Here is a 21,594-nt window from a genome sequence, read left to right as displayed (position 1 = left end):
AAGGATCATTGCTGAAGAATTTGGTCCCAGTCTGCTGTGATGTATACACAGATCTCCCTTGCATAATGACAGGTTTCAGAGTAGCAGCCGTGTTAGTCTGTATTCGCAAAAAGAAAAGGAGTACTTGTGGCACCTTAGAGACTAACAAATTTATTTGAGCATAAGCTTTCGTGAGCTACAGCTCAATTCATCGGATGCATTTGGTGGAAAATACAGTGGGGAGATTTAGATACACACACAGAGAACTTGAAACAATGGGTTTTATCATACACACTGTAAGGAGAGGTTTCTGAGTAGCAGCCGTGTTAGTCTGTATTCACAAAAAGAAAAGGAGTACTTGTGGCACCTTAGAGACTAACAAATTTATTAGAGCATAAGCTTTCGTGAGCTACAGCTCACTTCATCGGATAAACGCATCCAATGAAGTGAGCTGTAGCTCACGAAAGCTTATGCTCTAGTAAATTTGTTAGTCTCTAAGGTGCCACAAGTACTCCTTTTCTTTTTACTGTAAGGAGAGTGATCACTTAAGATGAGCCATCACCAGCAGCAGGGGCGGGGGGAGGAGGAAAACCTTTCATGGTGACAAGCAAGGTAGGTCATTTCCAGCAGTTAACAAGAACATCTGAGGAACAGTGGGGTGGGGGGGAGAAATAACATGGGGAAATAGTTTTACTTTGTGTAGTGACTCATCCATTCCCAGTCTCTATTCAAGCCTCAGTTAATTGTATCCAGTTTGCAAATTAATACCAATTCAGCAGTCTCTCGTTGGAGTCTGGTTTTGAAGTTTTTTGTTGAAGGATAGCCACTCTCAGGTCTGTAATCGAGTGACCGGAGAGATTGAAGTGTTCTCCGACTGGTTTTTGAATGTTATAATTCTTGACGTCTGATTTTTGTCCATTTATTCTTTTACATAGAGACTGTCCAGTTTGACCAATGTACATGGCAGAGGGGCATTGCTGGCACATGATGGCATATATCACATTGGTAGATGCGCAGGTGAACAAGCCTCTGATAGCCTGGCTGATGTGATTAGGCCCTATGATGGTGTCCCCTGAATAGATATGTGGACAGAGTTGGCAACGGGCTTTGTTGCAAGGAAAAGTTCCTGGGTTAGTGGTTCTGTGCTGTGGTGTGTGGTTGCTGGTGAATATTTGCTTCAGGTTGGGGGGCTGTCTGTAAGCAAGGACTGGCCTGTCTCCTAAGATCTGTGAGAGTGATGGGTCGTATGTATGATAAAACCCATTGTTTCATGTTCTCTGTGTGTGTATATAAATCTCCTCACTGTATTTTCCACCAAATGCATCCGATGAAGTGTGCTGTCGCTCACGAAAGCTTATGCTCAAATAAATTTGTTAGTATCTAAGGTGCCACAAGTATTCCTTTTCTTTTTACAGATCTCCCTGTAACACGTCCTCCTTCACTCAACCCAATGTTACTGTACAATTAGTGTTTCTCAACTATTGTAGTTGAATGTCTGCATTGCTGATTGGATTTTCTGCCTCACAAGGACAGATGTGACGGCAAAATGTTTGCTTCAATAATTGTATCTTTAAAAAAATTAAAAGAACATAACTCAAACTGAGAGTCATTTCAAATTGTATCTGATTGCTTTCTAAGAAGAGATGGCATCACCATTATCACAGAAATTGCTCAATCCCAGCAGGTTCCACTTTCCAAATCCATGCTTTGTATGTGTGTGTGTGCAGAATGCCGCTATGAGTAACTGAGTTATATTACTAATACTTATAATAAGTCTAATTACTAATTGAAGCAGTGTCCTGGGATGAGTATAACATACCAAAATTAACTATTAATCTAACATGTTAAAACTGCCTATCAGCTTGAAAATTGCAACCTCAATAATTACCAGCTTGTTTCCATGTTCAAAGAGATTGGCAAAGAGACTGTTCTTTGGGCTAGTTGGTTGTAGCAGTCCAAGGTCTTTTTGTTCTCACTCTCATGAGTAACATATTGGCATCCATAGTTAGGCAGTCTGCAAAATTATTTCAATTCTTCCAACACTGTCAATTTGAGCACAATTCCAAACGCTCAAATAAAATGGAGTGTGAAACACTGGAAACAGAAATATATTCAGGCGAAATATATAAAAAAAATTTTAAAGCTTTTTTAAAAATAAAAAGCTTTATTGCTGTGATTTCCATGTGCTATTTGAAACAAAAATACATTGAAGGATCCCATTACTGTATTAATTCACTTTTTAGATGTGTAAATTCCTCAGAGACACAATCACAGCCCTAATTATATGCAAGGGTCTTTGTTGCACATATGATACTCTGTATATTGATTGACTCAGATCCTTATTCCTTCTAAGCAGCAGCAAATCTTAAAGGCCTGGAGCAGCTGCTGGAATATGATTCCTGTATGATGGAATGAAGCTTATTCAGCAATCTTGTAATGATTAAGGCAATAAGGGTAATTTATAGCCTCTTATGTCTTAGCAATACCTCAGGCCAAAACACAGAACTGATGATAAGGGAAACAAGAGCCTGCTAAAAGACTTGTGGACACTGAACCACACCAATTCTGTTAGGTACTGACAAGCAAGGAAATCATGATGTAGATGATGTATAATTTATAGGAAAGTTTTAATTAGTTCATAGCTGGGGCTTAAATGTCTGGTTAATATTCCAAGCTAGACATCTAAAAGGCTCTTGATTTTAGAATTATTGGAGCAATTATCTAATGAAAGATCTATACTTACTGCAGTCGTTCACTTGGATGCTGCTGTGTAGCCGGTAAATATTCAAATTTTCAAGATTACAACCCAACTTTAATGTTTTTAAACTTAATATCTCCTAAGTGCTTGATTCAAAGCTCACTGAAGTCAACAGGAGCAATGCCATGGACTTTAATTGTCTTTGGATAATGCCACAACAGCATATTATATGACCTTTGTTACAGCTCTCACTTGTAGTATAAATCAAGTTCTTCAACAGCAACAAAACCTAACTAGTGCCCAACTTTATTAGACAACTTACTGATTTAAAAGACTGCCCTAAAGTATCCTGATGAGCAGTTCTGTTCCAGCTTTATTAGAAAGTCACCTCTGGTAAGCAACTGGTTTTTATTGGTCTTATGAGTAGTTGTTTTCAACAGGTTACTGTGCATTTATGTGGTCATGTTTGTGGATATAAGAGACTTGTGTAGCAGTTGAAAGGCTAAAGGAATAACTTATGGGGCTGGAATGAGGAATTCTTATGTCCTGATGCCAGTTCCACCCACTGTAGTGTCTTGATCAAGTTATTTAACCTCTGTGTCTGAACTTTTTTCAGAGTAGCAGCCATGTTAGTCTGTATTCGCAAAAAGAAAAGGAGTACTTGTGAGCACCTTAGCGACTAACAAATTTATTTGAGCATAAGCTTTCGTGAGCTACAGCTCACTAGTTGTTTCCCCCTAAAGTAGCCTATCATTGCTACTCCTGGGGCAGTGCCATCATTGTTTTAGCCACAAAGTTGTCTAAATCCACAGAGTTTTCTCTACACCAGTGCTCCCACCAGTGCAGTTGCAACAGTGGAAAATCTTAGGAGAGAAAAGCTAGAATAAATAAGGCTACTGTGCCATTCTGTGCACTTTCTATCTTATTTCACAGGAATGTGATGAAATTTCATTAGTAGGGCTGGTTGAGTTTTTTCACTGAAAATTATTTTTGACGAAAAGAGGTTTTTTTTAAAAAACAAAAACAAAAAAATTTGTCAAATTTTTGTTTCTATTTTTTAAAAAATGTTTTTAAACAGAATGAAACAAAACCAGAATCACTATTTGTTTAATTTTAAATCAAAATTTTTGTTTTGGGTCAGCTTTAGAAAACAAACAAAAAAGTTCAGGTTTTGCTTTTTCATTAAATTCCCTGACACCCTCCACTCCCTGCCACTAACAAAAAAAAAACCCAGAATATTTTTGGGGAAAGATTTTTTTTAAAAATTTCCTGGAGAAAAAAAATCTTTTTTTTTTTTTTGCTAGTCCTATAAATTACATAGTGTTTGGACAGTCTGTGAAGATTAAAAGTTTTATATAAATGCTAATTCTTACTAGATTTTCAGTCTTGGAGCATTTCTTCATTTTTATTTTTTAAAACATTTGAATTATAAAATGCCATTTTATCACTGTCAGAGGTTTTCTCTGTGAAAGCCTAGAATTTAAGTGGTTTTATTAAATGAAATATTAAACCACATTAGTGATTAATCTGTTCAGATACATCTGTATATCCCTGCTCTGGGATTTTTTTTTTCTAAACTCAAATGTTGTATCAGTTTAGTAATATTTGATCCATACTCTACCACAGAACTCACCCAGTCCTTAACGGGAAAAGAATTCAATGATCTAATACATCTTATCAAATTTCCTTTTTTTGTACTATGTGCTAAAGTACAAACACATGGGATGACGGAAGTTTAATCATACATAGTTTGCTCAGTACAGTTACTTTGCAAAAAATAATGCTGATCTTATTCTTGATAACATATGGCCCCATTATGTAGTACTCAGCTATTAACTGTACTTTGTAAGTGCTGCCTTACAGAATACTTACCCCACCTGGGTATTCACTAAACAATTTGGAATGCAGAAGCTATTCCAGCAGCATCTTTGTTGCGGTTCATATGTGTATAAGAACCCTGATTATCTTTCTTATCAATACCAAGTACCAAGAAATTGAATAGTCACTGACAATACTTAAGGTCTGATTTAGGTTTGCACAAAAATCAATTAAAAATTTCCATACCTAATAATAATAGAAATAATAGTGTTTTTCTTTTTAAAATGTCAATAAAATGTTTTTGTTCAGATATACATATTCCCCTGTAGAATCAACAACCCAAATATTGCAATTGTATGGGTCTTTTAAGGCAATTCAATGTTTGGTTAAAGTTCCATACAATATTTAAACCATTTTTCCTACAAAAAGCATTGATTTATCACTTTCAAAGGCATCAGTAGCTGATGGGCCTTTCTATGGATCACAGAAGGCATCGGTATACAGAAATGGGCAGGAACAATGCTCTCTGCTAATGGATTTGGGAAAGTTGGAGGGACTTTGAAGGCAATATGGAGAAGTATAGTGCTGCTATTTAAACCACATCTGTGTATAGCAGTACTGTTCAGAATTACTTCCAGCTACAGCACAGATTGGAGTGCCAGGTCCATCACACCACAATGGAGGTAATTTGGAAGTGCAGGTAATATCCATAGCTGGCTGGGTGACAAGGAAGAAAAAAGGAGGCTATTGAAGCAAAATGAAGAGTGGAGGGGCAGGGATTAGAAATATAGAGGAGGAGGAGTGGGGAAAAAAGAGAAGATAATGTAGGAGCAAGACAGAGAGGGAAGATGGTAGAGGGAAGAGAGAGGCAGATTTTAGAAGAGGAGTGGTTGAGAGATCTCTCTCTCACCATATTAATGATGAGGGACAGATAAAATAGCAAAGTGGAAGTGTGATAATTAGATGACCATCTTTGCTTTCAATCATTCCAGTATAAATCCCCTAAGGAGTTTCTACAGATTTAGAGTGGTGTAACAGCAAAATTTGGCAGAAAGTATATCAGAAAGAGAGCAGGAGGGGAATTAGAAGGGAGAAAAAACCCAAAAGAAAGGCAGACTCCAGGGGAATGAAGGGTTTGGAAAAGAATAATTGGTCTTGGAGTAAAAAGAGAAACTTCTGAGGAAAAATGCAAACAATGGAGAGAGCAAGCCTCCTGCTATGTAAAGTTATCTCCATGCCTGCTAGGAGGGAGTTACATTCATCAGAAGATACTATCAGAATGCCATGAGCATGTTGTCATCAAAGACTGATTAGAAAAGGGTTTTTTTCCAATGTCATTAGAACTATGTTAAAATACATTCAGTAGGAAATATCTTTTTAACATATTAATTGTGTATAAAGATCTCATTTTTTAAAATAGGGTGCAAAAAAGAAACCACTTTGCCACCCTAGAATAGATTAAAGTCAGGCATCTGAAATCATGGTTGTATTATACATATTGAAATGAGATAGCTGGTAAAATAAATTGGAATACTTAGTCCTTTCTTAAACTGGAATTCTTCCAAAACATCATAATCCTAATATTAATCATACACTTGAGTAGACACAAGTTACAGAAAGGGTCAGAGAAGAGATATGCTAAGTGATTCTGAAAAAAATTCAGGTGCTTTCCAACCTCTTTGAGTCTGCCCTCACGCTCTCTGCCTAAATCATCTCTTCTCTAAAGCATTATTTATACAGCAGCAACCACTTAAAGGAATACCAAATCATAGGAAGTATAATCCCTCTTACATAACAAAACTCAGAAGGATAAACTTTCCCATTTCAGTGGTTTTCAGCCAACTTTGTGAGGAAAGCCTCTTCAGTTTTATTCTTTTCCTGTTCATTAGCCTGACATCACTAAGGGTATGTCAACACTGCAGCTGGAAATGAGCCCCTCAGCCCAGGTAGGCAGATTTGTGCTAACGTTACTCTAGCTAGTACACAAAAAACAGAAATGTGGACATTGTGGCTTTGGCTGGAGCTCAGGCTCTCAACTCAAGCCTAGATGGGGTGGGCTTGAGAGCCCAAGTCGCAACCTCTACACTGCTATTTTTAGTCTGTCTACCTGGACTGGCAGGCTTGCTCCTAGACATATCTGAAGAGCTCTGTCCTGCAAAATACCAAGTGCTCTTAACTGCTCTGTTTGCAAGTCTATCTTTCTTGACCTTACTAATCCCAGTAATAACTCAACAAGTGATTGAGACTTGTCGTCCTTTATCTATGAACTATATAGGATCTAACTCATAGGTCAAAATTAATTTCCTGTGGAGGAAAAAGTATAATACTGGACTTAAAAATAGAAAAAGAAAAGAAAAACATGAAAAGCTCAGTAAAATATGGAATCATAGGCATTCTGCTTTAACACAATTTAATATGGAGTTGAGTGAGGCTGACCTGTTAAAGCATGTATAAAAGGGATCCTTTTCTTTGCATCAAAGTAAAGACACATTAATGTAAATGATTAAAGTACCTGGTAGAAGTCTTCTAGCAAGACTTTTCTCAGATATTACAAAATGGATTGTTCCACACAACCAAAAAAAAGTAAAATTTCACCAAACCAGGCCTATCCTTTTGTCAGCTTCTTTCACTATTTACTGATTTTCAGTTTAGAGGTGTATAATTGATTGAACTACACCTAGTTACATGATTTTATCAGAAACTGAGATACTGTGTTAGGCCATGTCACAACTGCTTTCATTTGTTGTGTGGGAGTTTTCATTGACTGATTTACTGTCAACAAGAATCAGATACAGGTGAATAAGCCTAAACAGATACTGGAGTAAAAGATCAGGTAGGATCTGCTTTGCTTGATTCAAACACTGGAATATTTTGTTGAATTTATGACAATTTTTCTGATTCTCAGATAATTGTAAGATATGCAAAATGAATTGGTGTCAACTCGCATGAAATATATTATACAAAAGTGCTAGTGTATCTACCTCAGAATAATTTCAACCACCACCAACACGCAGCCCTGAGAACTGTGGAACATAGACCCTGTTTATCAGTGCACAGCAACACTAGACAAATTTTACTCTAGGAAACAAAGATTACCACAATATCTAACAGTAACTGTGGAGGAATTTACGGAAGAAAACTGCCGTCTTTAACAGTAGATGTAAACAAGATCTCATCCAGAGAGCCAATTAGATGAAAATGAACATTTCAACCATACTTCACACCCCTTTTATGCTTTGGAAACAAGCTGATTTTCAGGTGGATGTTACCTGGTTACTGGCTGATTTCAAAGGTTTGGGTGGCCAGTGAAGGGAAGGTTATCAGCCACTGAAACATGGGAGTAGGTGAGTTTAGGGTGATGGAAATCCCATCTTACATGTACCTCCCTTACCATGAGCCTCCACACTTCTCCGACCTGGCGTATTTCCTTCCCCCAGTTCTCAACCACATTGTCAAGCTGGGAGTCAACAAGACAGAGGTGGACATAGCTATAGCTGGGAAGAATGAACATGAGGCCATGACCATCTGTAAGAAGGATCAGCATGTGAAAACGGGGAAAGTGAGGTACTCATCTCATTGGTGGAGAGTTTTGGTGATAGGGTGCTAGACAAAGAGGACTTTCACTGCATTTTGTGGGAGGGAGAGAGCTACAGCTGGATTGGGGGGTAAGTGTATATATGTATGTAGTATCTCAGTGGAGAATGATGAAAGGGTTAAAGAAGCAAAGTGTTTATATTTCTCATAAGGGCTGCTTACTCAGGCAAAATGTAAATGTACCAATCCAATAGCGTGTTATATGAATAAATGTTTGGGCCTGAATTAATAGCGGATATAACTTCATCAACTTCAGTGGAATTAGAACAGTGATTAATCTGGTTTTCTTTCCCCTTAGAAGAAGGCTATCCCTCTTTGGCTCAGTGCCCTATACTGAAAGCTTTCACAGTAGGAAGCAAATCTCGTCCTGAACGTACCAACATGAGCTGTATTTGAAAACAGTATTTTATTTTAAAACTGGTATTTTTAAGGCTTATGCTTTTTATCTCCAAACGTACGTGTTTTGAGTTTGTAACACACTGTGAAGTTTCACTAATATAGGAAAATTCCTTGAGCAAAAAAAATTACAGCAAACAACAGCACTTAAGCAAAGAGGATTTTGCATCCAAAATATGTAAAAATGTGTATTTTGATACAAAAATTGATTTAATCAAAACTGCAAATAAAACCCAAACAAAGGGGGGGAGAGGAGAAAATCCAATGAAACTGTAAAATGTTCCCTATGAAATTCTGAAAAACAAAGAAAAATTTTTGCATTTCTCTAGTTGCAACTAAACCAATTTAACCACAAATGAACTGTACAGCGGAAGCATTATTGCTACTGTGAATAGTGCTTTCTACTTCTATATCAACATAAAGAAAAGGAGTACTTGTGGCACCTTAGAGACTAACAAATTTATTTGAGCATAAGTTTTCATGAGCTACAGCTCACTTCATCAGATGCTTATGCTCAAATAAATTTGTTAGTCTCTAAGGTGCCACAAGTGCTCCTTTTCTTTTTGCGGATACAGACTAACACGGCTGTTACTCTGAAGCCTGAAATATATCAACATAGGATTTCCTGGACGTTAATGAATAAAGCCTCACAATGCATAGGTGAGTATTTATTCCCCTTTCATAAATGGGAAAACTAAGGCACAGAGAGGCGAAGGCCCACATTTTTCAAAGTGACTTAATTTTAGGCATCTACATTTTTGGTACCGAATTTTAGGAACTTAAGACCCAATTTTTAGAGGTGCTCAGCACACACAATTCCCACTGAAGTCCATGGGAGCCATAGAAAGCAAACACCTATGGAAATCAGGTCCAAGGTGTTTCAGGTTTGGCACTCAAACATGGAGACACCTAAATTAGAGGACATTTTTCAAATTTTGGGCCTTTCTTACTTACCCAAAGTTTTACAGAGTCAGTACTAGGGTTAGAAACTGAACCCAGAGTTCTCGACATCAAATGCTCTAACCACTTGAGGACCTGTACTATACTAGAAGTCAGACTAGATGATCACAGTGATGCATTCTGACCTAGAAGTTTATGAAATACTCCTTTCCATTCAGCAACATGTGAATGGGTTACATTCTCTGACATTTGAGAATTATTGTGACTAATTTTCCCAGAGCTGGACAAATACCTGGAAATCACAGAGACCTTCGTCTCAAAGCTGCTGGTTCTAATCCAGCCCAGGATGGTAGTGACCAAAAGTTATTTCTATTGGATGATCATTTGGCAATGTATTGTATGTACAATTGGTTTGGGTTGTTGGTCCATTTCTTAGTGGACGTCTGTCTACAATGCAAAAACTACTATCAAAATTGGCACTACTTCACCCTCTTGTTAGTAGTCTAAATATTAAATCGGTAGATTGAACAGTCCTTTCATATCACATCTCTAGCTCAGGAGTGAATTACAGTTGCGGGATAACTTGCACTACTACTTCCTATGTTGAAATAATTCTATGGATAACAGAAGTCATGACTATCCAATGTTGTCTGACTCCTTCCACTTGTCCAAAATTTACACCAGCAGGAATACACCATAACAGATTTTCCCTTTAAATTTGTTAAGCAAAACATCTCTTCTGGACTGAAAATGTGCATTGCCAAATTTGAGATGGCAATGAGGACAAAATTGCAGTAGCTGAAAATAGAAGTTTATTCTGAAAACACTGAGGTGAGGGGTAGGTGGTTTTTTTTTTTTCTTTTTTCTTTAGCACTGATACAATAAGAAATGGAGTAAGCTTGATAAATGGATCAGGGAAGAATCTCTCTCCTCCTGCTTTTAATAAACTTCTTAAATATAAGGTTTAAGGCATTCTGTAATTATTTTAATTATGCTAATAGCATTTGTGCATAAAACTCATGAATCTAGGAACTACCTTTCTAAACAATGTAATACGTGTAAATAGTGAAGCTCAGTCAAAGCTTGTGCTGCACAATTACTACAAGAGACACAGGAACACTGTGCTTCATATAACCATTGCAGATATTGCTAAAGCTACTGATCTAAATGGACCTCCTAAGTTATGAGAGATATATCTACACTGGAAGAATTCAGAGCTGTAATTCTCCAGTTCAGTTACAGCAACAGTGGAAGCTGTAGGGTAGACAGGACTCAGGGATTTGAAACTCTTTACTGTTTCACTCTTCAGGAGCCCAAGTGATGATGACTTCTAAATCTCCCCAGGCAAGTTTGTCCATTCTTATCATACAATTATAAATTGTTTTCCAAGGTAAATAGGTTGCTCAGAAAATTGGTAAAACATTATTTGCAAATTAAGACAGGATCCCTTGAGCTCTAGGGTCTAGCTCCCAAATTTGGAAATGGCTTCTAAATTTGGCAACATGAAGCAAATAGTTTGAATGATCATTCATCCATAGTGGGGAAGCAACATCTGATTACATGAGTCTGTCTGCTTAAGTGCTAAACTCACTGTCTCTGTTAGACAGCTGGCTTAGGGGATGGAACACTAGATCAGCAGGCTCAGCCCATAGATGATGATGGAGCTGCTGGGCCTTTTTTCTGCTTATGGGGGAAGCTACAGAAGGGGATCCTAATATTTGATGGATTCATGTCTGATTTAACCTTAATCTGCTCCCAAATGGCTTATCAAGCTTTTATCTTTAGCTGACTGGCTCGATACTGGGACAATTCACCAACAGCAAATATACCTTTGGTGGCTTATATGCCATGAACGGGTGGGCAGATTCCAGGTTTTAGCAGACAGATGTCCGCAATCCAAATTACCCTCAGGATGGTTTCCCTATTGTCAGTTTCAGTAGAGAGCTTAAGGATCAAGTGTGCCATTAAATCTGATTTGTCATATCACCATCTGATGTGGTCCCTCCAGATTAAGGATCAGACATATTAGCAGAGCAGCAGTGGGTAGGGTGGGCAGCCCATTCTGAACTTGTTTTATATATAAAACAGACTTCTGTTTCTGCAGCTGTCAATCTGACACCTTCCATGAGCGCTAGACTCCCCTGAGAAACATTTCTTCATATTTAGCTTAAGGTGCAAGGTGAGCTGCAAAAGTCAGCCTCAAGATTCCATTGACATCAGTAATATGTGCAGGATATTCCTTTTGGGCTGGAGGGGTCAATCACACTCCAACCAAAGGCTGATTCTTTTCTCACATTGGTATTGAAGCTGTGTAACTCTATTGACAGTGGAATTACTCCTGATTTACATATGTGTACATGACAGCAGAATCAGGATAATCCTTTTTACAATTTCCTTCAGGTCCCCCTACAGTCATGGTGGCAAATTGCAACAAGCCAAAAGGCTCCGTGGAATTCCATGGCAGCAGGAAACATTCTGGGGCATCATTGTGACAGCCACTGTGAAAAATAATGACGATATTTTAAGGTAGTAATTTATTGAATGCCCCTTTAGCTGGAAGGGAGCCTTCAGCACATAAGGGAGTTTTGAGATGATAGATGTAGTTCACATTGAATAAATATTTCCTGTTACATTATTTTCTCCCAGTGTAGTTTGTCTACAGTTACCAAATCCTCTCTTGGAGCCTGATCTTGCAAGGTTCTCATTGGTGGGCATGATCTGAGCCCCCAGAATCAGACCCTCAGTTGTCTTTTCTTCTGGATGTACATTGAAGATCAAAATTGCAACCACATAATTCTAGAAAGCATTACAAATATTTACATCTAGAGGAGCATCATGAGTCTTTTCTCAAATATACAGGCTGATCTACAATTTAGACTGAGCTTCAATAAGGACTAGAGACATTGACCTTGTAAAAGATTAAGTTCAAATTGGAACCCAGAAGAGGTTTTGATGGGTCAATATTAGTTTTCAAAAGTGTCTGTCTGTGAGAAAGAGAGAGCATAACCTTAAAGACCATGCATCATGTTTATAAATCTGACAGGTCACAGTGCTTTTATACATGATGAACATTCCTCACCACCCAACTTGTCTGATTTGAACAAGTCCTTTTATTTAAAAACAACACCATACACAACAAATTGCTATGGACAGTAGAAAATTGCAAGTCTAGTCAGGGAAAAAGCAGAGATCCCACAAGTTTAGTTTCTCCCTGTAATTTGTCTGCTATTTTCTACAGCCTCCCATTCCTTCATTTGAAAACAATAACTACATCAAGCTATAGTCTTATATGAAGATGGCCCTCCAAATGAACTGCTAACCTGTTAATCCAGCCTTAAAGACCAGACAACAGCAGCAAGCGGGAGCCATTAACCAGCAAACTAGTGTGAAAACACATACACATTCACACCCTCTCAGGATGAATCTACACCAGCAAATGTAGTGCCTGTTTTTCAGCACAAATGAAGCTACAGAGAGCTAGCAATGGTATAAGTGATAGCATAGAGAAAGCACAGGGGTTTTGTCTCAGCACTGCATACACGAGGTTTACAATAGTATCCATTTTTCAGCACCTAGTGTTAGCAATAAGGCCCTGATGCTGCAATTTGTTCCACATGACGACACTATGTTCTCACATAGCCCTGTGCAGGTGCAGAGGTCTGCCTGTGTGGAACAAAATGCAGAATCAAGGCTTGAATTTGCTAGTCCAATTGGCTGTGTCTTTTCTAGACTTCTTAGTTGTGTTTGACACCTGCTGATAATACTGCTCCTCCAGATTTGTCTCAATTGGCCTTAAACTCTGTTGTCCCACTAAATGGACATAGGGTCAGCCAAGCGTTGTTTAAAATTACCCCTATTTTAAACAGTTTGTTGGCTCCAGCTGAACCTTGTCTACACGATGCATATTTGGCATGCCAACCACTATGTAGTCCACCTTGCATGCTGTAACATATACCTGACTCCACATCTGGGTACTCTAACAGTGCTAAGATGTTACAATCCTTTTCGTATTAGATTTGCATCAAGCAAGGCTGACCACATTATGGTCCTCCCACATGCTATTCTCATCAGAGAAGTGCTCATGTGGACATAAATGCCTGGTGAAATAGCCCTAAGGATGCAGATTGTCCTTGCACTGCCACCCCACACTGGGCACTATTCAGATGGCCTGATTGGGTTTCCATTTGTACTCCAATGCACAGCAGTCAAGTTGGTCACAATCCACATAATTGCACAAGTCATGCTGCACACACCTTGGAGCACAGCTGCATGCTATTTGCACAGTGTAGAGCTACGACTACTGTTACTAATATTGTATAACCCTATTCTACTGTCAGCAGGTCTCAGAGAAGTGCAACATAAGAGAATGTCTTAAAGCAGACATCCAACTGGATCCAGCAAAACTTGGTAATACACGATACTTTAATTGTGTATGTCAGGGTGTCTCACCATGATGGGCAAATGAAGGCAAGAAGACAAAGGATCGCTTATGGAGCCATTGCATGGATTTCAATAATTATGGCACCAACAGGAATCCAAAGAGATTATTCTGAAAACCTATTGAATGTAATAGAGAATGAGGCCATTTCAACCATTCTGGAGCAATCTATAGCAAATACCCATTCTATAGAATTTACAGATGATTATTTATCATTTTCTGTTAAACCACATGGGACTTTTCCATAAGGAGTTGTTTAAATCTTGGCATAATTAAACATACATGTCTAACTGTCTGCATATTGTTTAGCCACAGCTGACAGAAAATCTACTCCAGCAGCTCTACTGATTCATGTATTAAAACATAAATATATTATCTACTGCATACAAAGTCTACATCTGTTTTTGGTTCACACCCCCACCCCCCGCCATGTATCTTCAGTGTAGTGTGTAACAGCTACTTCATTCTGTCAGAACATATAGTCATCCTAGGTTTATTCTGAACTTTCCCTCTTCCTCCCAGCTCTACCCTTTTACCTCCATTGCTTCCTTTGTTTTGGGTCACTGGGCCAGGCATGCTCTCTTGTTACCAGAGTTTCACAGTTCACAGTTTGAAACCCCGCCAGTTCTTAAAACAGATGTTGCAGACAAGAGATATTTAACCACTAGTGTTGCATTTGTAAACAGAGCCATTGTGGCAGAAGGTGAAGAACTGCATTCAGAAATAGAAAGGCTATGGTAAGACATTTTGCTAAGACTTATCTTACAATTATTTGACATTTAGAAAAACTACATAGTAACGCTTCATCTTTTGCCTTCAGTTATCTCTGTTTCACATGGGATTTCAATCCCAGTGCTTCTTGGAGGCACTGTCCAGATGCAGCAGATGCCTAATATTGATCCAAATGCCTGGAACGCTGTATCCAACAATAAATATCTAATTCTATAGGTGGGTGTGTATATAAGGCTCTGAACATATAGAATGGATTTGAACTAGAATATTGGCTCCAAAAACCTTTGAAGTTTGGGGGATTTCAAATCCATACTGCTCCTGAACCATGAGGCTTGGCTTCATCTGTAGAAGGTGATTCCATACCTCAGCACCAGATCTAAAGCCCTTTGAATTTTGGGGGGAGTCTGAATCCAAAACCAGCCATCTCTAATATAGACTTTTGAAAACTAACTTTAACAGACACCAAGCCCATTGTTTCTACATACATAAATATAAAGCCATTAGAGCAAAGCAATGATGGGCCAGCATGAACTATAACTGAGGGTTTCTGTGGTAAGCCATGTCCTTCCATCCTCATACAAACCAATGCCACTGAACCTAATAGTCTCTTTCTCTTTTTCTTCATTGGAAACAGCAGCATCTGGAAGAGGCCTTTACGGCTCCCAGACATCAAGACAGCTGTGAAAGTGCCAGTTTGGAATCTTATCTGCTGTGTTACCAATGGTTGTGTTCCCCCATCATCACACCCCTCTCCTGCAATTTCTACCCCTCACATTCCAAACTTATATACTTGGCATACTTTTTTCTTCCTCCCTCTTATTTCACCCATTCACCTCCTATTTCCACATTCCTCTCCCCACTTCAGCCCTGAGTGATGGTTGCTATCTATCATCATCACCACTAAGTCTGGCCCTATGCTTGTGTTTTGTATCACTTTCTCCCGCCCGTGAGCAGTTTGCCTTTTTTAGATTGCATGGCAAAGGCTGTTCCACATATATATTTCTACAGCACCCTCCATAGTAGGATCCTCATTGAAGCCTATGGGCACTAGCACAAAACAAATAGACATCTTAAAAAGTAATAAGGAGCATTCAGCATTGACTTTCCCTGATGGCAAAACGTAGTTATTCATAAGCTTCTGGAGAGTAAACACAAATGTTAAAAAAGAAAATGATAGATGAGAAACAGGTGTAGCATCTGGGGAGCACTATACTCTTGAGTTACTGCAAGCTGTTTGACATGCTCCTTACATCTACATTTCACAGAAGAGGGGAAATTATTACTTACCTTGGCAAATTGGATGTGAGAAGTAATTAGAAGACTATCCCCTTGAAATTTCAGGAGATTATGCAAAGAGCAACAGAGTCCCTTATGTTTCCAGGGCATGGATTCAAATCTAGCTCAGACTAGTCATTGCCATGTCAGTGGTCTAGATTATATAAAAGGGGTAGTCGCAGCCCAACTCTGTCCTGAATACTACTATTGCTCATTATATCAGCTGAGTACCTAACTGGCTTCTGCTCCCCACAGGCTGTTGCTGGATGGAAGGATGATCCAGTAGTTAGGGCACCAGCCTGGCATTCAGGAGTTCATTTACCTCCTCTGCCCCTGTGACTTTGGGCACGTTACTTAGGGTATGTCTACATTATGAAAATAGGTCGATTTTATAGAAGTCGAATTTTAGAAAGGATTTTATACAGTCGATTGTGTATTTCCCCAGTAAGCTCATTAAGTCTGTGGAGTGCATCCTCAATACTGTGGGTAGCTATCCCGCAGTCTCCACTGCCCATTGGAATTCTGGGTTAAGCTTCCCATGCCTGATGGAGCAAAAACATTGTCACAGGTGGTTTTGGGTACAATCGTTTTGTGCCTTTTTTCCTGGGTCATCCATGCAGAAACCATAGCATGTGTCAAGGTTCCTTCCCCACCCTGAACTCTAGGGTACGGATGTGGGAACCTGCATGAAAACCTCCTAAGCTTACTTTTACCAGCTTAGGTTAAAACTTCCCCAAGGTACCAACTATTTTACCTTTTGCCCTGGGACTTTCGCTGCCACCACCAAACATCTATCCAGGTTTTTTTATTAGGAAAGAGCCATTTGGAAACATGTTTCCCTCCAAAATCCTCACCAAAACCTTGCACCCCTCACCAATTTGCATAGGTGACCACAGACCCAAACCCTTGGATCTTAAGAACAATGAAAAAGCATTCAGTTTTCTTAAAAGAAGAATTTTAATAGAAGAGACAGTAAAAAGAATCACCTCTGTAAAATCAGGATGGTAAATACCTTACAGGGTAATTAGATTCAAAACATAGGGAATCCCGCTAGGCAAAACCTTAAGTTACAAAAAGACACAAAAACAGGAATATCCATTCTATTCAGCACAGCTTGTTTTCTCAGCCATTTCAAGAAATCATAATCTAACGCATATCTAGCTAGATTACTTACTAAATTCTAAGACTCTATTCCTGTTCTGTCCCTGGCAAAAGCATCACCCAGACAGTCACAGACCCTTTGTTTCTCCCCCCTCCAGCTTTGAAAGTATCTGGTCTCCTCATTGGTCATTGTGGTCAGGTGACAGCAAGGTTATCATAGCTTCTTAACCCTTTACAGATGAAAGGGTTTTTACCTCTGGCCAGGAGGGATTTTAAAGGTGTTTGCCCTTCCCTTTATATTTATGACAGCATGGCAAGCATGGAGCCTGCTCAGCTCAGTGCTGCTGTTGAAAGCATTGTAAACACCACATGCATTATCCTGCAGTATGTGCAGAACCTGGCTAGGAGACGCCAGCATGAGGACGATTGTGAGGAGAACATGTACACAGACATTCCTGAAAGCATGGGATGTGCCAGTTGGGACATCATGGTGGCAGTGGGGCAGGTTGATACAGCGGAAGGCCGATTCTGGGCCTGGCTAACAAGCATAGACTGGTGGGACCGCAAACTGTTGCAGCTATGGGATGATTCCCAGTGGCTGCAAAAATTTTGCATGCCTAAGGCCAATTTCCTGGAACTTTTCAGTTGCTTTCCCTGGCCATGAAGTGCATGTTGCATGAGACTCCCTCCTTGCAGACAGTGCTGAGATAGTGGTAGGGTCCCCCCCACAAAATGACACGCAGCTGATCATAGAAGTGGCATTACTGGGGCTCTGACCATTTGCCTCCTTTGTATTTTGGTAGGCTTGTCTGAGCTCCTTAACTTTCAGGTGGCACTGCTGTGTGTCCCTGGTGTAGCCTCTCTCCACCATGCCCTGTGCGATTTTGGCATACATATTAGCATTTCTTCTTTTTAATTGGAGTTCTGCCTGCACAGATTCTTCTCCCCATGCAGGAATCAGATCCAGTGTCTCCCGTTCGATCCATGCTGAAGCTCGTTTGCGATTCTGGGACTGCATGGGCACCTGTGCTGCTGAGATTGCCACGCTGACCAAACAGGAAATGAAATTCAAAAGTTCCCGGGGCTTTTCCTGTGTACCTGGCTAGTGCATCGGACTTGAATGTTCTCTCCAGAGCGATCACATTGAGCACTCTGGGATAGCTCCCAGAGGCCAATTCTGTTGAATTGCACAATGCTGCATCTGCACTACCCCAAATTTGACCCAGCAAGGTTGATTTTAGGGCTACTCCCCTTACTTGGGAGGAGTACAGCAGTTGATATTAAGAGCCCTTTAGGTCGATGGAACAGGGTTGGTTGTGTAGCCGCATTGCTTATAAAATTGACCTAACTTGGCTAAATTTAACCTAACCTCATAGTGTAGATCAGAGCTCAGTCTCTGAAGGCCTCAATTCCGCATCTGTAAAATGGGGACAACAGAACTGCTCTAGTCCACTGGGATGTTATAAGGAGAAATACATTAGAGATTTTGAGCCATTCAGTTACAGTGGTGATGGGGGCATATGGGTTCCTAAAATAGATTTCGATCATGGTCGTGATACTTTGTTAGGGTTAGTGTGGAGGAAGCTTGCACTGTTTATTCCAGTGCTACTCCAGTTCTGTGGATGACATCAAGCTCTAGCTCTAGATCTTTCAGCCTGGCACTTTCAGTGCTGACTAGAGAGAATAAAACTTGAAATCTAGTTACGGTTTCTAACTGGATAGTAGAAACTGACATAGTCTTTTCTTTGGTTCCTTATCCTCTCTGCATTTCTGGTTTTCATTACAACATATTTAGAAAAAGGATGGGGAGGATTGGTGGGTGAGGAAGAGGATACAGCCCTTTACAATTTGTTGCTTCCAAAATGACAACTTTTGCCCCCTTCCTGTTTTCCAATTCCATGTCTATTGTTACATTAAATCTTTTGTGCTAAAGCTATGCATGCCTATCTGCTTGATTAATTATACGCTATCTTCCTTCATCTTCAAAGTTAAACTGACAGTAATTGCCCAAAATTGAATGAATGACCTCTAAGTCTCTGCCCTGTTTAGTGTACCACAGAGGGATTTGGTTACACTCTCTAATCTGCTGTCATTGAAGTATACAGAGATTTACTCCCCAACTCTGAGACAATGTTTCACATCAGAATAAAAAAGTGCTGATAATCACCATTCATCACCTGCAATACAAACCAGAGTCCTCTCTATCTGATACACTGGCATGCAAAGTAACTACTGCCTAGGGAGTTAAAGGTGTTGGCCCCATTGACTAATGCAGGGTCAAACTAAGACCAGGATGGGTATCACTGCTCCTCTTAAAGTTAATCACTCATAAGGAAAAAATTGCCTTTTTTTTTTCAACAATTAAAAATAATTTGCTTACTTAATTTCACTTGTTATTGGTAATTAAGCATTGCTAAGTAACCTCCATCAAAACATATTTACTCGTGTTTACTATTTTATTTAAAATCTAAAAATATTTATTGCAAACTACTGTGTTTTAAAAACAAATGCAAATATTTATGCACAAAACAACAAGACTCAATTTCAGAAATCGCCCTCCTCTTCTATGAGCATAGGGGATTGAGAGTGTGTTGAATGGATCTGGGGGCACCATAAGATATGTCATCTCTGTGGAATCATCCCATCCTCCACTGAGAACCTACAGAGGCCCCATGCTGCATCTCTGCAAGGATCAGGTTCTACTGAAGTTTGAGGGTCATGGTGGTTAGGAAGAGGAGCTGCTGCTCTCATGGCTGAACTCTTATTGGCTGAACCTGCAGATATTCGCAAAGGAATCAGGCTACTCCAAGCAACCCTCAGACAAATACACTCAAACTTTTGGTCCTGTTGAAACTCAAGCTAATAGACTGCTAATATGATTGTAAATTCTAGCATTGATGCTCCACAGACGTGTTCAAGGAGGTTTAAAAGTGTCTCCCTTCGCTTTTACAAATGTCTGTGATTGTCTACACTAGAATTTACAATTGTGGTAGCTAATTTGAATTAACTGACAATCGATTAGCTCAAATAGCTCAACTGAAGGTTGTGTCAATACATCTGTAAGAAGCCATGCTGCCATGAGTAGGGAAACTAGCCAAGTAGCATGGAGCAGTCGGCCCTCTAAGTGGCCGTCTCCTACTCCTGCCTATCTGGGGATTGCCTTTCCCATGGATCCCCATGATCTGCAGGGGTTGAAAACTCCAAACCCTATCCACTTTGTAACCTCTTGAACTCCTTGCCCACCCTGCTGTCCACTTGATAGGGGTAGTTTACTGGAAATTCAGTGATCCCCATGGGTTACTTTGTGAAAGAGGATGCTAAAGCCCTTAATAAACTCTCTTTTTTCTCCCAATGATTTTATATTACAAAGAAACTGTCTGGATTAAGCACTGGTTGACACTTGTGTTCTCCAGAAGTGCTGAAGAACTTTTGAAGGCAGCTGAAGTATCCAACTGACAAAGAACTATCGAAGTGGCCAGCTTCCTTATGACAGTCATTACCTTCTGTTCCATGGGGAATGGTGCTCTCATTTCAATACTCTGGCATTACATTGCTTGGGCTAGCTCATCAAGAAGGTAGAGAAAGGTCTCCTTCCATATGCTGATGTGCTGCTTATCCTAGATCTGAAGAACAACTTGGTCTTACCAATGTGAAGTCATGATCTAGACCTCCCAACAATGCTGTACCTCATAAGCATCGTCCTCAAGCACTGCATAGATCTGACTGCTCTGAGCTGGGCATAGGTGTGCACAACCATTGCAGCAAACCCCCCATTTGTTGCTGTTCTTGGTCTATGTGTCTCTGAAAATACTACTGGAATACCACATAGCTATGCCTCTCAGTGACTTTTCAAGAGCTCTAACGGAAACCTTTTTGGCCAAGCAAGGAGCAAGATCCTGGTCTCCATTTTGAGGAAAGGATGAGGAAATGTCAATAGCCTCAGGGGCTCATGGTTGTTTAACTACTTCTCCAACAACTTCCCAAAATATCCCAGAAAAAAAACTGCCTCAGGGATCTGTCCCAGGAACTGTTGGAGAGGTATCCAGAGTGACTGTAACATGGTCACAGAATGTAGTTCAATGCTAGCATGGATGCAGGGTAAACTACAACTAACCTCCAGCAAAAATGGTATGTCCAGTGTGGACACTGCATTGCTGATATTTCACACTGAGGATATCCCACCAGTTCAAAATTCTGTACTGGGGACAACGCCTATATGACGAACATTTCCAAATATAGATGAGCCATAAGCTCTGGTACAGCAGAGTACTAACAGGAAAAGGTAGATGCAGCTCAGAGAAAGGCCAGGCAATTTGACAGGAGAGAAGGGAGAATGAGACTATAAAGTCAGGCTCTGCGTCCACTGGCCAGGGAAACGGTATTTGCACCTTTCTAGCAAGCTGATCTTTAACATGGTTCTTGATGGAAAGATGCTAATACCTTGTCCCTGGCCAGTAGAGATGAGCCTTACTTGTTTGTCAGGTGTCTTGGTTCTACTTGTTTATCTCACAGGACAGTTGCTAAGATAGTGAAGAGCAGAATTTACACTTTTCCTGATGCTCCTGCTTTTGCTGGACACAGTTTTCTGTGAGGTTAGGCAAAGAGGGGAAAACCACATTAGTTTTCGTTGGCTACAATCTTTGCAAAAAATGGATAGAAATAT

The 21,594-nt window shown here is 39.8% G+C and overlaps 1 long non-coding RNA gene across 1 annotated transcript; it reads left to right on the top strand.

Moving 5' to 3' along the window:
• Nucleotides 1-2,633: 2,633 nt before the first annotated feature.
• Nucleotides 2,634-13,777, top strand: LOC122455820. The gene is made up of 2 exons (XR_006274310.1): nt 2,634-3,070; nt 13,723-13,777. It is a non-coding gene; the product is annotated as an uncharacterized LOC122455820 (long non-coding RNA).
• Nucleotides 13,778-21,594: the final 7,817 nt, after the last annotated feature.

The sequence above is a fragment of the Dermochelys coriacea genome, chromosome 9 (assembly GCF_009764565.3).
Source record: "Dermochelys coriacea isolate rDerCor1 chromosome 9, rDerCor1.pri.v4, whole genome shotgun sequence".
NCBI lineage: Eukaryota > Metazoa > Chordata > Testudines > Dermochelyidae > Dermochelys > Dermochelys coriacea.
Note: the sequence above shows the minus strand (reverse complement) of the source record. Positions and strands in the feature narration are given on the sequence as shown.